Consider the following 13,127-nt stretch of genomic DNA (forward strand, 5'->3'; position numbering starts at 1 on the left):
TCTTAGAGAATGTCACAGGATAAAGAAATCTGCGAAGTGAAGCCCTGAATTCCTTCATGGTAATAGAGGTGGGGGAGTCTCATCAAATAGATAAATTCCATGTTTGGAATTTGGGATAAAGCAGAAGGGATTCTTGCCAATCAGGAGTTGAACAGGTTGACGATGTAAATGAGGAACTATATATTGCTTCTAGAAAACAAAGGAAGGTATATTAGGTTTTAAAAATATAGGTCAATAGTTAATTTAGCAATTAGAGCTAGGTGTTCATTATTTGAGAACTCTCTAGGACATTATTCTTTTATATACTACTGAGAAGAGTTTATTTCATTTTACAAATGAAGAAACAGTAAACAGATAAAAAGATCGTTACCTAAGGACACTTGGACCAAGTTTCATGAACTACCTTATTCCTGTGTTTTATATCGGGGATTTCATATTGAAGTGAAACAATAGGAATTACTTTAAGGGATTCGTAAGATGACTGAATTACACTTGGTTTCGACTTCCAAAGAAATCAGGGAGCTGTAACTAGTTAAGCTCTCTACCTTGTTTAGCTGAGGAGATTTGTCGAAGCAAGTTAGTCGCCATGATGGATTATTTACATCTTTGATTGGGGGCCTGTGACAAATTCCTTCCAATTCGCGCTCTATCCAGAGCCTTTTGTTCAACAATATGAACGCAACATGCAGCCGGTATGCTCACTACCTTTACCTCCTGTCGTATTTTCTCAGGATCACAAACTGCACGTGTTTTGTAGATGGATTAACTAGCCTTCCTAAGGTGAATGCCTTTCTTGCAAACCTATCCCCGCCAAACCTAAATCCTGCCCCAGTTTCCCTCTTTACCTCATTCCTGGGGTCCTAAGTGGATCCTCTTTTATGGAGATGTTTGACAGATGACACTGCTCTTCTCTTGGCGGCCGCTGTCTGGCACCTTGGGAAACCTCACTGCCTCCGCAGTCACTCCCCGGTTCTCCTTTCCTTTTTTCCACCATGAGCACAGGTTACCTACTGGCCACTTGACCCTCCTGGGGACTCTTACCCAGGTACCCCAGGTGCTCTCGAGTACCCAAGTTGGCCAATGCTCCACAGAGCAGCAGTTTCCCACTGAGTTCGTGGACCGGCATCAGTTAGGGAAATTCTACCAGAATTCAGATTTCAGTCTGCATCCCTACATCTTTGGCTGTGAGCCTGGGCATTTACATTTTTAAAACCTTTCTGGGTAATTCCAGTGGGCGCCCCTGCTTATTAAAATCTACCGTTATGAGTTTACTTATGGCTTGCGGTGCTTAGAGCTAAAGCTGTTTCAAAGACACTTCATCCATTGGGTCCAGGATGAGAAGGCCACACTGAGGGGCAGAAAGAGAGTGAGAAGGTTTCTAAAAGGCTGTGGCCTCAGCTGGAGAGGAAGCTGGATGAAGCTGCAAGGGAACAAAGGCTCAATGTCCTGACCATCTGCTTCTTTTATTCTCCAGGCTCATTCCCATAATGAGTATTTATTCTGCCCAGCAACACTTGTTCCTACATGTATGTGGCTATGGGTTCCATTCTAGAAGTTTCCACAGGAGGGGGACTGAGGGCAGGCGTTCTTCACTCGGCCCCACTAAAGGTGAGGCCAGTCTTTTTATCCTATAGGTTCCAACCTTTCCACAGAGACTTACCTTCTTCTCTTGCCCCAGGCCCTGTGCAGGCCCAGCCTTTTCCTCTTCATATTCCCTACATAATTAGTCTGTCTTCTGCCTTCAGTAATGCACCAGGTTTTGTCAGACCCCATTCACTCATTAGTCAACAGTCCAGAACAGACAGATTTTGGTGAGTTTGGTCAGGGGTAGGGGTGAAGTGGGGCCCATGGTTCCTCCAGCTGAGGTTACCCTCTCCTCGGGCTTTTCTGAGTGTACTAAGTGGAATCTGTGTTACGGCTTCTCAGTCATATCTTCCCCATTTTAAAACTGCAGAACTGATCTTCGCACCTCACCGGGGAGCACACAGTCAGTAATTCTAATGGAAAAACCTGTCTGAGGAACGGGGCAGGAAGGTGTCACAGCGGTACTGGTGAGTCATCTCAAGACCAGCTAGCTTGGAGCTCCGGTGCCACGCTGACACTGAACCTCCCCAGCGTTCTGTCGCCTGAAGCAGCTTTCGAATCTTTGTCTCGGGTTTCCTTATCTAGGTCAGACTTTGTCTTTCTAAAAATGGTGCCCGGACATCTCCTTAATAGAGTGGACTGGTCCCACTAGGATAATGCGCTTTATACATTTATGAAAAGAGCAACTGGGAAATTTTGTTTTTCTGGAACAGGGTCTTTCCCTCCCATTGTGGGGCAATGTACTAAGGGGCTCAGGTGTGTTGTATGTGGGTTTTCTCTTTTCTTTTCTTTTCTTTTCTTTCTTTTCTTTTTTCTTCTCTTCTCTTTCCTTCCTCCCTTCCTTCTTTTTTTGTGATTGTTGTTTGTTTTTTGGGATAAGATGTGATGTTCGTACTTCGGGGTAGTTTTAGAGCACAACAGTTTTGGAGTCCCTGTTAGAGGAAAAAAAAAACAGCCAACAACCCAGAAGCCAAGTTTTTTCCTTGGGTAAATGAATGGTCATTGTAAAGCCGGCCGTAGCACCAGGGAACTCTGAGTCACGTGTGCTGTCCCATTTTGCGAGATGAGCTGGACCGCCTGGTTGTTGGTGGGGATCCTCAAACCCATCTCTTGGAGCTGTGGAATGGATCAGATGAGTTCATGCATAGGAAACTATTCTGTAAATGGAAAAAAACCCAAATAAGCTATTCTTATTTGTTTTCTTAGCACAGGTGCTGGTCTTTTTCCTAAAACAAAATAACCTTTCTTTTTCAATCATAAGTTAACTATACTCATTTTAGAAAATGAAGATGCCAAAAAGTATGGAGAAGAAACTTAAACACCCATACTCACCATCCAAGATCACTGCTGTTCTATGTTTTACACATATAACCACACTATTCTTTTTTTAAAGGGGGGCCATGTTATATGTGTTTATTTTTACATGTTTTCTTTATCTAATAGTATGTTGTAAACATTTTCCGATGTCATCGCGCACCCTTCAGAAGTATACATTTTAATCGTGACATCGTATTTGTCTTATGTGAGTAATGCATTTGCATGTCTTGTGAAATATTTGACCATTGTTTCCATTTTTCCGTAGCACAGTAAACCGAGCTTCCTATTTACCAGGAAGGGAACCTGCTATAAAACAAGGGCAGAGGCGGCCGACACTGTTTTTGCAGTAGAAGAATTCGGCATCTTTTATTTTATCCTAAGTTAAAATGTATTGGGCTGCAGCTGAGCAGTACTTTGAGTTAAGATCTCAGTCAAGGTAAAGTTAGACCTGTAGAATTGTTAATTTGAGAAAATTCTGACTGCAACCCAATCTATTAGGCCAAGTTCTCTTAATTAACGTAACGTTAATTAGAGAAACGTTGAAAAACAGTATGGTTCGTCTCATGAATGCATTGCATTCGATAAGTTGCTTTATGCCTTCTGGAATACTTTTTATATTCTCTTATTAGGAGGTTGTGGTAAATTTGTTTTGCCCAAAGGATTCATTTTCTGTTGCTGGGCACATATGTAATATTACAGTTACCACATTTTGGGATGTGATGACATAATGATGAAGAGAGGCCTTTGGATGTTTTAAAATGGAGATTTAAGGAGCAGTAGGCTAGGAGAGGGAATTGTGCTGGTATTTTAGTCTGGAGATTGATCTTTTTGTCACGGATTTATGTCTTCGCCTCTTTTTTTGTGTTTCTGTTGTCTGCTTAGCATCTTGCCAGGTACATTTGCCTGAGCTTTTCCCCCCACTTGTCCATGTGCCCGCCCGTCCCTCCTCCCACCAGTCCATCCAGTCATCCGTGTAATCATCCATCCTCTGGCCATTCTCACCTTCCCCTCTCATTTATCTCTCTCCATCTTCATCTGTCGCCCACATTCATCTCCTCACGCGTCCACGTCTATCTGTAAAATGAATGGAGACTGTTTGGATGGGAACATAGGAATTTCTTTGTTGCATTTTACTGAGGGGATCACAGGGCCCAAGGGCACCAGAACCAGAAAGTGAAATGACTAGAACTTGACCATTTTTGTTTCGCTCGGAAATCTGGAGGGATGTTCCTGAGAACCCACTCTGTGATGTTCATCAGCATGCGGGGATGCTGTTAATATAATGCATTTTGGGGAATGTTGTTTCAACTACTGTTCTAGAAATCAGTCACCAGGAGATAGAATAAACAAGAGCTATTATATCACTTCTGGGTAGTAATTTCAGAAGGGAAAGACTTTTCTTGAATTTGGACTAAGAAAGAGTCAAAGATGTAGAGATGCCATCTTTCCAGATTTAGTGAGTAAAAAAAAAAAATATTCTAATGCCTTAGGGACTTTAGGTATATTATACAAAGGTATTTGTGAGGTGTGAGGACCAGTGTTGTACTTGATACTGGATAAAATGGGAAGAAAGGGACCAGCTGTTACTGAAAACCTATTTTCTTTTGATTCTGAGAAAGCTGCTTTGCACTTAACTCTCCTTAGGACTTACCTGTCTTCCTTAGTTCTCACATCAGCCCTGTAATGTCACTTGTGTTATTTCCATAATGTAAGGCGGAGACTGGTAGGGACTAAATGATTTGCCCAAATGTACATGGTTAACAAGTAGCGAAGCTTCAGTGAAATCAAGGCTTGTTTGGCTCTGAAACTGTTACTCTTTGCAGTAAACCACACCACACCGTGCTTGTAAAACCTTAGCTTTAGATCAGCTCTCCACTTCCAGGTTTATAGGGACTCAGCCTCTGAAAGGCAGCCCGCACACAGCACGGCTCTCAGATCCTTTCAGAAGCTTCGTGAAAGGCGAGAGGGTTTGCATAGAGATGTGATAAAGAAGACAATTCTTAGGATCTGGAGCTAAGACTGGATCTCTGAACTTGACTTTGGTATTTGACAGAATGGGGTTTTCCTCAGGTGCAGCTGTGTGTTTGTGTTCCACTTAACTGGAGTTTTTCATTAGCTCGAGCCAAAAGGTGCAAAGGTCTCCTCCCCAAGGTGCATCGTAGGGAGGCAAACAAACTAGTGAAATACAGTAACAACTCTCCCCAAACTGTCGAAAGTTTTAGAAAGACAGCAGCACAGCTATTGTCATGTTTTTTTGCCAGGCCAGCTGTTAGAGCCACGAATGAGCCTAAAATAGTAACGACTTTTGAAGACATAGCAAATTTGTGACCTTCTTAACTTTTCCATAGGTTTGAAAGCTTGCCCCCTTCCCTTTCTAATCATGCTGAACTGTAGCATCGCTCATATCATTCTATCCCGGATGAAAATTCGTGTTGTGTAATGAAGGCGGAAGATGGCGACTGGATGAAAGAGGTTCTGCCTTAGGACCTGCCTTCTATGATCTTATTCTCACTTTCCACCTTTATTTTATTCTCTAAGCAACTATTAATTGCCTACTGTCAACCAGGCACAGTGCTATGTGGGAAGGATATACTAGAACAGGGGTCAGCAAACTTTTCTGTAAAGGGACAGATGGTAAATATTTTAGCCTAAATATTTAGGTCCATATGGTCTCTGTTGTAGCTACTCATTCTGCTATCTGACAATATAAAGTAAATATAAATATTACAGTATAAAGAGTAAAATACTGAACTCTGTCATAGGCAATATGTAAATAATTGAGTGTGGCTATGTTTCAAAAAAATTTGACAAAAACATACAGTGAGCCAGATTTGGTCTGTGGGCCACAGTTTGCCAATGCCTTTGCCAGAATGTCCATGAAAATAGGGAACTTTGTCTTGTTCGGTGCTATGTCACCAGTGCCTAGAGTAGTGCCTGGCTTTTGGTAGATGCTTTATAAATATTTGTTAAATGAAAGAATGAGTGAATGAATGGCTCACACCCCATCTCCGATCTCTAAGAGCTCATTGTGCAATAGAGGAAGTAAGAAATACATTCATGAGAGTGTTCTGGGTAGTGGAATTGGGTAGCATTTTAACTGGGATCTGAAGGATAGAGAAATGTGTCTCACCAGCCGGAGATGGGAGAAGCACGTGGCAAGTGGTAGAAACACAAGAAACACACAAAAGGGACAAGAAGCGGGGCATTTGTGGTGAAGAATGAGTAGCTTGAATGTTCTGTAATAGGATTTCCCTGACTTGCCTGATCATTGTAATCACTTGCTATGAATAATACAGATTTCTAGCACCCTCCTGAGAGATTCTGATTTGGTAAGGCAAGTTTGACCAAGACTTGTTAATAAAGATTTGAAAGGAATTAAGAGTGGAAGATGACATTGGAAAGGTATACTGGGGTCATTTCTTTCTTTCTTTTTTTTTTTTTTAAGATTTTATTTATTTATTCGACAGAGATAGAGACGGCCAGCGAGAGAGGGAACACAAGCAGGGGGAGTGGGAGAGGAAGAAGCAGGCTCATAGCAGAAGAGCCTGATGTGGGGCTCGATCCCAGAACGCCGGGATCACGCCCTGAGCCGAAGGCAGACGCTTAACCGCTGTGCCACCCAGGCGCACCTGGGGTCATTTCTGATGGGCAATAAAATTCTTACTTTTCCTGCCAACTGAATCAGTACTGCCTGATGGCAACTGGACCTAGAATTGCCCTGTACCTTCTATGCCATGGAATGGAGGGGAGCCCTGATGGAAATCCATCCCACTTATCTGCCTGCCTTCATATGTCCCCTACTGATCTTGTACTTCAGGCTTTAGGGTGAAACAACATAGAATTTAGTCACTCACTTAAAATACGAAAAGCTGCTAGACTTACTGCTTTTGAAACTCTTGGTTGACTCATATCTAAGGGGGCAAGTGGATTCAAACAACACAGTAGAAAACTTGCTTTCTCTTGCCATAATTCTAGTTCAGAAGGTTATTTAATTTAATACCCAGATTTGTAGAATGTGACCATTGGGAGGGCCGTATGTCTCCTTTTTAATGATGGGGGGAACTGAAGTCTGAAATGTAGGCAGTGACTTGCTCAAGTTCTGTCACCAAATTATTGGCAAAACCGGGATTATAATGCAAATGCCAAGTTACTCAATTTAGTTTTCTTTTCATAGTGCTATGCCACATTTATCAATAGAATTCCTAATTTACATAATTTCTCTCCCCCTTGAATCTCATAGCCTTTTGCCCACACCTCTTCTATGCTGCTTATCATAAAGTTATATCCTAATGTTTTCTCCTGGACCAGTACCCCACTGTTACCCCAAATAAAGACTGAGCTCTGTTTCCTTGGAGAGCTTAACATATTTCCTGGCACTTAGCATGTGTTCAGCAAATAATTGTAGACTTGAAATATCTTGAGCATCTTTTTCTTTCTTGTGTGTTTTGACTCAAGTTTCTTTGCACTTATATTGTCAGAAAAGTCAAGCTCTTCTAGAATTGCTGAAATACTGAGCTACTTTCCCTTAAGCTTCCTTTAAAAGAAAAAAAGAAGTTGAATTCCCCATTATGGCTGAGACCTTTTTTAACAGCTCTTTTGATACTTAAATGTCAGCAACTTCAAAAATGAAATGTCAGTAAATTATCAGAGAAAGAAATTGCATATTTATTTGGTTAGATATATTTTAATTGACCACTTAAAATATAGATTAGAGCAAAATTCTGAGAATTTTCATATCTTGCACATTTCTCTCAACTGCCAAAACTTTTTTTGTTTGTATCTCTTAGAAGATTTAATTTTAATTTTTTCTGCGTTATGGTTACGGATGTACATTTTTCTCTTCCAGTAGATGGTGCGCATCTTGAATTGAAGTTTAGAAAGATTAATTTCTGCATCCCCACAAAACCTTGCTTTATAGGTGCTAATACTAAATAGGCATTAATTTAAACGTGGTTAGAAAATGGTCAATCTTATCTTCACGTGTTGTCTTATTTTTGCATCTGACTATGTGCCATGTTTTGTGCTTAACATTGGTGGTGGGGCTGGATTGGGGCAGGTACATGAAAGTGAATAAAAGATAGTTGTCTTTTTCAGAGAATTCTAATTTGGTGGGATGTTGACACATAACACATAAAAATGATGTGATGTACTGATCTAAGGTGTATACACGGAACCCGTTTTAGAATCTCGGGCAAGTTAATTCTGACAAGGTGAAACGAGGGAGGCTTCAGCAAAGAGACACTGAGATCAACCTGAATGTGTCTTCATCCTTCCATCCAGTCACTGGTTTTGATCTTCCTTAACAACACACACACACACACACACACACACACACACACACAGTAACACGGTTTTCTTTTTGTGATCTGTTTGACTACAGATTTCAAAGTCGAACAATCTTTACATGGGACAAAAGAAAGAGAGGACCAGGTTTCCTTGTGTAATCTGCAGGTTTCTCAACGCCTGAAAGACATAGTAGCCAGAAATTTCTTGGGAAGGTCTTCACTGTTAGTGGCATGAACTGCGAGTACATTGGCCAGAGAGAGAGAGAGAGAGAGAGAGAGAGAGAGAGAGAGAGATGTACTGTTCTAAAGTGATGGTGTTCTCTCCAGATTTGTCCCATCTGGTTGTTGTTCTCCTCAATAGTTAAATTACATTTAAATAGTTCCCGGGTGGAAGAAGTGTCGGCTTTGACGTCAGACAGTTCTGGTTCCATAGCTAACTTTGCCATTTATTATTTATATGCCCCAGGACCATTGCTTATTCTTTCCTAGGTTCAGTTTCCTCATCTTTGAAAATGGTGATAATGGAAAGTACCTCTCAAAGTTGTGAGATTACGGAGCTGATGTTTGCCGAGCGCCTGTTTCAGTGCCTGGGACACAGTAGGTTCTCTGCCTACAGGGCTAGATAAGTGATGTGAAAGAGTGAACAGGCGACATGCAAGGTTTATGGTTTTGACACAGACACACAGTATTTGCATAGTTAATACACAGAAGTAGCCTTGACTCCCACAGGCAAGTACTTCCCGTGACTTCTTGAAACACGAAGCCCTTTCAGCTAGCTTTCCTTTTCCCACTTAGGAGTCTTGGGTTCAGGTAACATTTTTTCTCCTCCTTACTGTAGAGAAGATAACAGCGCAAATGTGCGACTGAAATGCGACTGGTCCTGGCCGCAGTCAGTGTGCGTTTCGGCAAGAGCTCTAGGGTGTGGTGGGGGACGTGGATAACTCTCTCTGATAAAGGTGGCGGCTGACTGGTGCTCATCAGTTACTGGCTGTGGGAATGTATTGCCAGATATTTTCAAAAAGATTTTATTTATTTGAGAGAGAGAGTGCATGAGCGGGGGTGGGAGGGGCAGAGGAAGAGGGAGAAGCAAGACTCCCCGCTGAGCAGGGAGCCCAATGCAGGGCTCCAGCCCAGGACCCTTGGGATCATGACCCGAGCCGAAGGCAGACGCTTAACCGACTGAGCCACCCAGGTGTCCCACATTGCCAGATTTTTACATGAGAGCTTTATGTTTTTAATTGTTGACAACTCATTGAAATTTTTAAAAAAATACTATGAGAGATACTTCGTCGTGTAGGGAGAGAAATGCAATTTGTGATCTCACTCAGTAACCTCAGCTTTGGCTCTTAAAAGCAACAGTAAAGCTCTTTAAAAGTCCACACTGTACATGGCAAACAACACTCAGCGAAGGACCAGACTGGACCTGCAGCCCCCTACTATGCAGCCCCTGTGCGTATTTTTAATTGATACAGATAACAGTGCTTCACGGCCAACGCCAACTGAGTCCTCTCCAGGTGCTAGGCGCTCTGCCATAGATATTACCATGTATCGTTTCATTCTTACAACCCAAAAAGGTGTGCATTGCTATTATTACCCTATTTTTACAGATAGGGACACCAAGACTCAGATTAAGTATCTTTCCTGAGATCACACAGATGGTACATAACAGGTGGGCTTTAAGCCGGGGCCTGTTTACCTTCACAACTAAGCATACCAGTGGTTCTCCACCCTGATGGTATGTTAGAATCACAGGAATACCCTTAAAAACATTGTTGCTCAAGCCCACCACCAAACTAATTAAATTAGAATGTCTGGGGGTGAGATCAGGCATAGGTATTCTTTTAAAAGCTCCAAATCAATGGTTAGAAGTAGAAGTCATGTCAATAACAACACCTCTCCCCGCATTAAGCACTCCCTGTCTCCTATACCCTATTTTATTTTTCTTTTAAGTATTTATTGCTGTCAGGAAATTATGTGTTCATTTACCTGTTCGTGAATGTTCTGCCTTTGTAGGCTCCAGGAGTGCAGACATTGAGTCTTTTCTCATTCTTTGCTGTACTTCCACCAGCTAGATTAGTGCCTGACCCGTAGTAGGTGCTCATTAAATATTTATTTGACCGAAGACTTAGTCCTTCACTGCAGAGAGTTTACAATCTAGTGAGGGAGGCAAACAATGAGATATGAGTCCTGTGTGGTAAGTTGATAACAGTGATGGTCACGCTAACATCATTAAAACTTGTAAGACTGTGTTTATCTCTTAGACACTGATAGGATAAATTGTCCTGACCTGTACCGAATGAAGTGTGGAATATTTTTAGTCATCTGCAGTACTAGACTGGATCTGTTCTGTGCTCTGAGGTGTGTATGTGTGTGAGGGGGTGGGTGTGGGTGTGGGTGTGTGTACATTGAGTAATAGCAAATGCACCCATGTTACTTTGGGCAAACTTTTTTAGTGAGGCAGCTAGGGACTGCAAGCAGGGCATTCTGAGTTTTATTATCCAAACGTCAGGCCGTAGGACAAATTCAGGACTGGTGTTGGAGGTTTACTCAGTCAGTAGGGAATTCAGATACTATCTTCTCTTTCTAGGCAAGCCAACTGCTGTAAGGCACTCTGCTCTCCTTATCTACAGCAGTAGTCCTCAGCCTTTCCTCATCAAAGACTGTGACCGTGGATTACGTTTGTCCAACAGCACCCCGTGGGCTGGGACCAAGGGAAGGCAGGCACAGGTTAAATGGAATAACTGTAGACCCATCCGTAACGCTGCCTCTTCATCTCCCACTGAAGGAGGTACATGGAAGTGTGAGTGACAATATCATAGGGATAAACCTGAAAGAGTGGTGGTTTCTAACTAAAAACACTTCGTTTGGAACTTTAGGACTTTAGCAATGACTAGTAACAGGTTGCCTGTGACACATCTGACAGTCGATGGTCGCTAGTCATCGTGGAGATACCTAAGCACTGGTATGGCCCAAGCACCGAGCAGTCAAAACCGACCCCTGCATACACAGTGTGCCCCCAAGTATAAGCTGATGGACGGCCTTCTTGGTGGAGTCATAATGTGTCATGAAGAAGCAACTAAAAGTCAGCGATGTACAGAGAGTTGAGGGGAACTCCAGGCGATTCTTCTCAGGCAACGCAGAGAGTGGGAAGAGCCCTTGCTCTAGAATAAGAAAACTTAGATGGAGAACCTGATCTTGCCATTTATTTCAGGAGGCTCCTGGGCCATTCACTTGCCTTTTTTGAACCTAAGTTTCTTCTAGATGTAGTGGAAGAGAGTAACTTTGGCATCCCTATTTACCAGGCTGGATAGAATGGTTAAGCACCTGTGAAGGATCTTCTCAAGAAGTTCCAAAGTAAGTTACCAAAGTAAGGATGATGATGAAGGAAACTGTGACAGTGGTGGCTCTTCTCCTGACTGACCAGCCCTGATTTCTCTGTCCCAGTTTAGCCCAAAATGAAGGTTGAGAGGACTCTGGGGAAAAGGGGAGACAAGCAAAGGCAGGACTGGGCTTTCTTCAGTGTTTCTCCAGAACAGTTCTGTCCTGTGGAGTCCAAAGACAAAGCTTGGGCATTTTGGTTTCATGGTGGAGATTGTTTAATCTGGATCTAAACAGGATCTAAACAGGCTCATGCCTGTGGGATATTCATGAAAAGTACTGTGTTTGAGGTGGCCCGGTTGTTTTAAAGATGGGCTGATTTTGACAACGGGGAAAAAGTTGGGATTCATTTACTGTAAATGGTAAGTAAGAAACAACAGAAAGTTGAATATTAGAAGAACTTTGCTATTGCCAAAACCACACACTTTCACATTAGTAAAACACGGAGTTCTATCGGAGTGAAATGTGAAACTACTTGCAGACCACAGAGAGTAAAAAGTACTTTTGTTTCATTATTAATACCATTGTCCTTATTTCTTTAAATGAGAATTGATAGCCACCATAATAGAATCTTTCTCAAAGACCAAACACAGAAAGAAAGAAAAATAAAACAAAATAAACACCCAAAAACCTCAGCGCCACCATCACCGCGAAGAAAACCCAGTGCTCTCAGGATGCACGTTCTCCATCCATTGTGAAGTCATCAGGTTCTAGAAAGAGGGGCCACATTTTGTTCTGTCAGGATGGAGTACTTCATTCAAGGGATCCCCCCCCTTCTTGGAAGACTAAGAAAGTTGGCCTTTTGTTACACAGCAGGGTGCTTTTTGTCCTCTGATGTGTGTTTGAGAATCTGAAGATGAGGCCTTGTGGTTGCTGGAACTCTCCATGCTCACAAGGGAGTGAGGCTGGGGTGCCCAGTGGAGTGATGTGCTCTTAGAGTGAACATGGAGCTCTTGGAGGGGAAACAAGGTAACCTTGAAAAACGAGGGGCCATTGGCCTTGAGGAAAGAGGCCCATTCCTTGCCAGCACGTGAAATTTTGTGGTGGAAAGTCTATAATGGAGGTCAATAGACTTGAGTTTTCATCTCTTTCACCAGTTCCCCAACTACAGCTATCCTCTGCTCGTTCCTTAGCACAATGTGGGAGTTTAGATACATGTTTTCTTGTTCTTCTCCTGACTGATGTTTAGGATTGGTCATTATTTCTCTTGCTTTATGGGGACTTGGAGTATTCTGGCAATGAGACGGGAAGCAGAGGCCAGAGGGCAGGGTGGGTATTGGGTTTAATGTATGTGGTTGAGCAGAATGGCACTAGAGTTACTATTATTTTGAACGTATATTCCTTGCCAGGCCTTGGATTAGGTCCTTGATATACGTTACCAGACTTAATTTTGACAGCAACTTGTTGAGATGTAAATTTTAGCTTTCTGTTTTACAGCTGTGGAAACTGAGACACTGTGAGAATAAAGAACTTCCCCAAAGTCAAGGCTTTTAAGTAGCTGCATTAGACTTCAAGCCCCAATGCCTTTGTCATCCTCGTTCTGATAGGCCATCGTAAATTGCA

At 42.4% G+C, this 13,127-nt stretch overlaps 1 protein-coding gene across 25 annotated transcripts in view; it reads left to right on the forward strand.

Moving 5' to 3' along the window:
• Positions 1–13,127, forward strand: part of LPP (LIM domain containing preferred translocation partner in lipoma) — a 639,448-nt gene that overhangs the window by 124,934 nt on the left and 501,387 nt on the right. The window contains exon 1 of one of the 25 annotated variants that reach the window (XM_045811276.2): positions 282–2,051. The exons of the other annotated variants lie outside the window; for them this stretch is intronic. The gene's annotated coding sequence lies outside the window, so the exon portion shown is untranslated. Of the gene's footprint in view, positions 1–281; positions 2,052–13,127 lie in introns of those variants that run through there. 25 annotated transcript variants of the gene reach the window in all.

Source organism: Ursus americanus, chromosome 4, assembly GCF_024610735.1.
Source record: "Ursus americanus isolate L20-20 chromosome 4, mUrsAme1.1.p, whole genome shotgun sequence".
NCBI classification, from domain to species: domain Eukaryota; kingdom Metazoa; phylum Chordata; class Mammalia; order Carnivora; family Ursidae; genus Ursus; species Ursus americanus.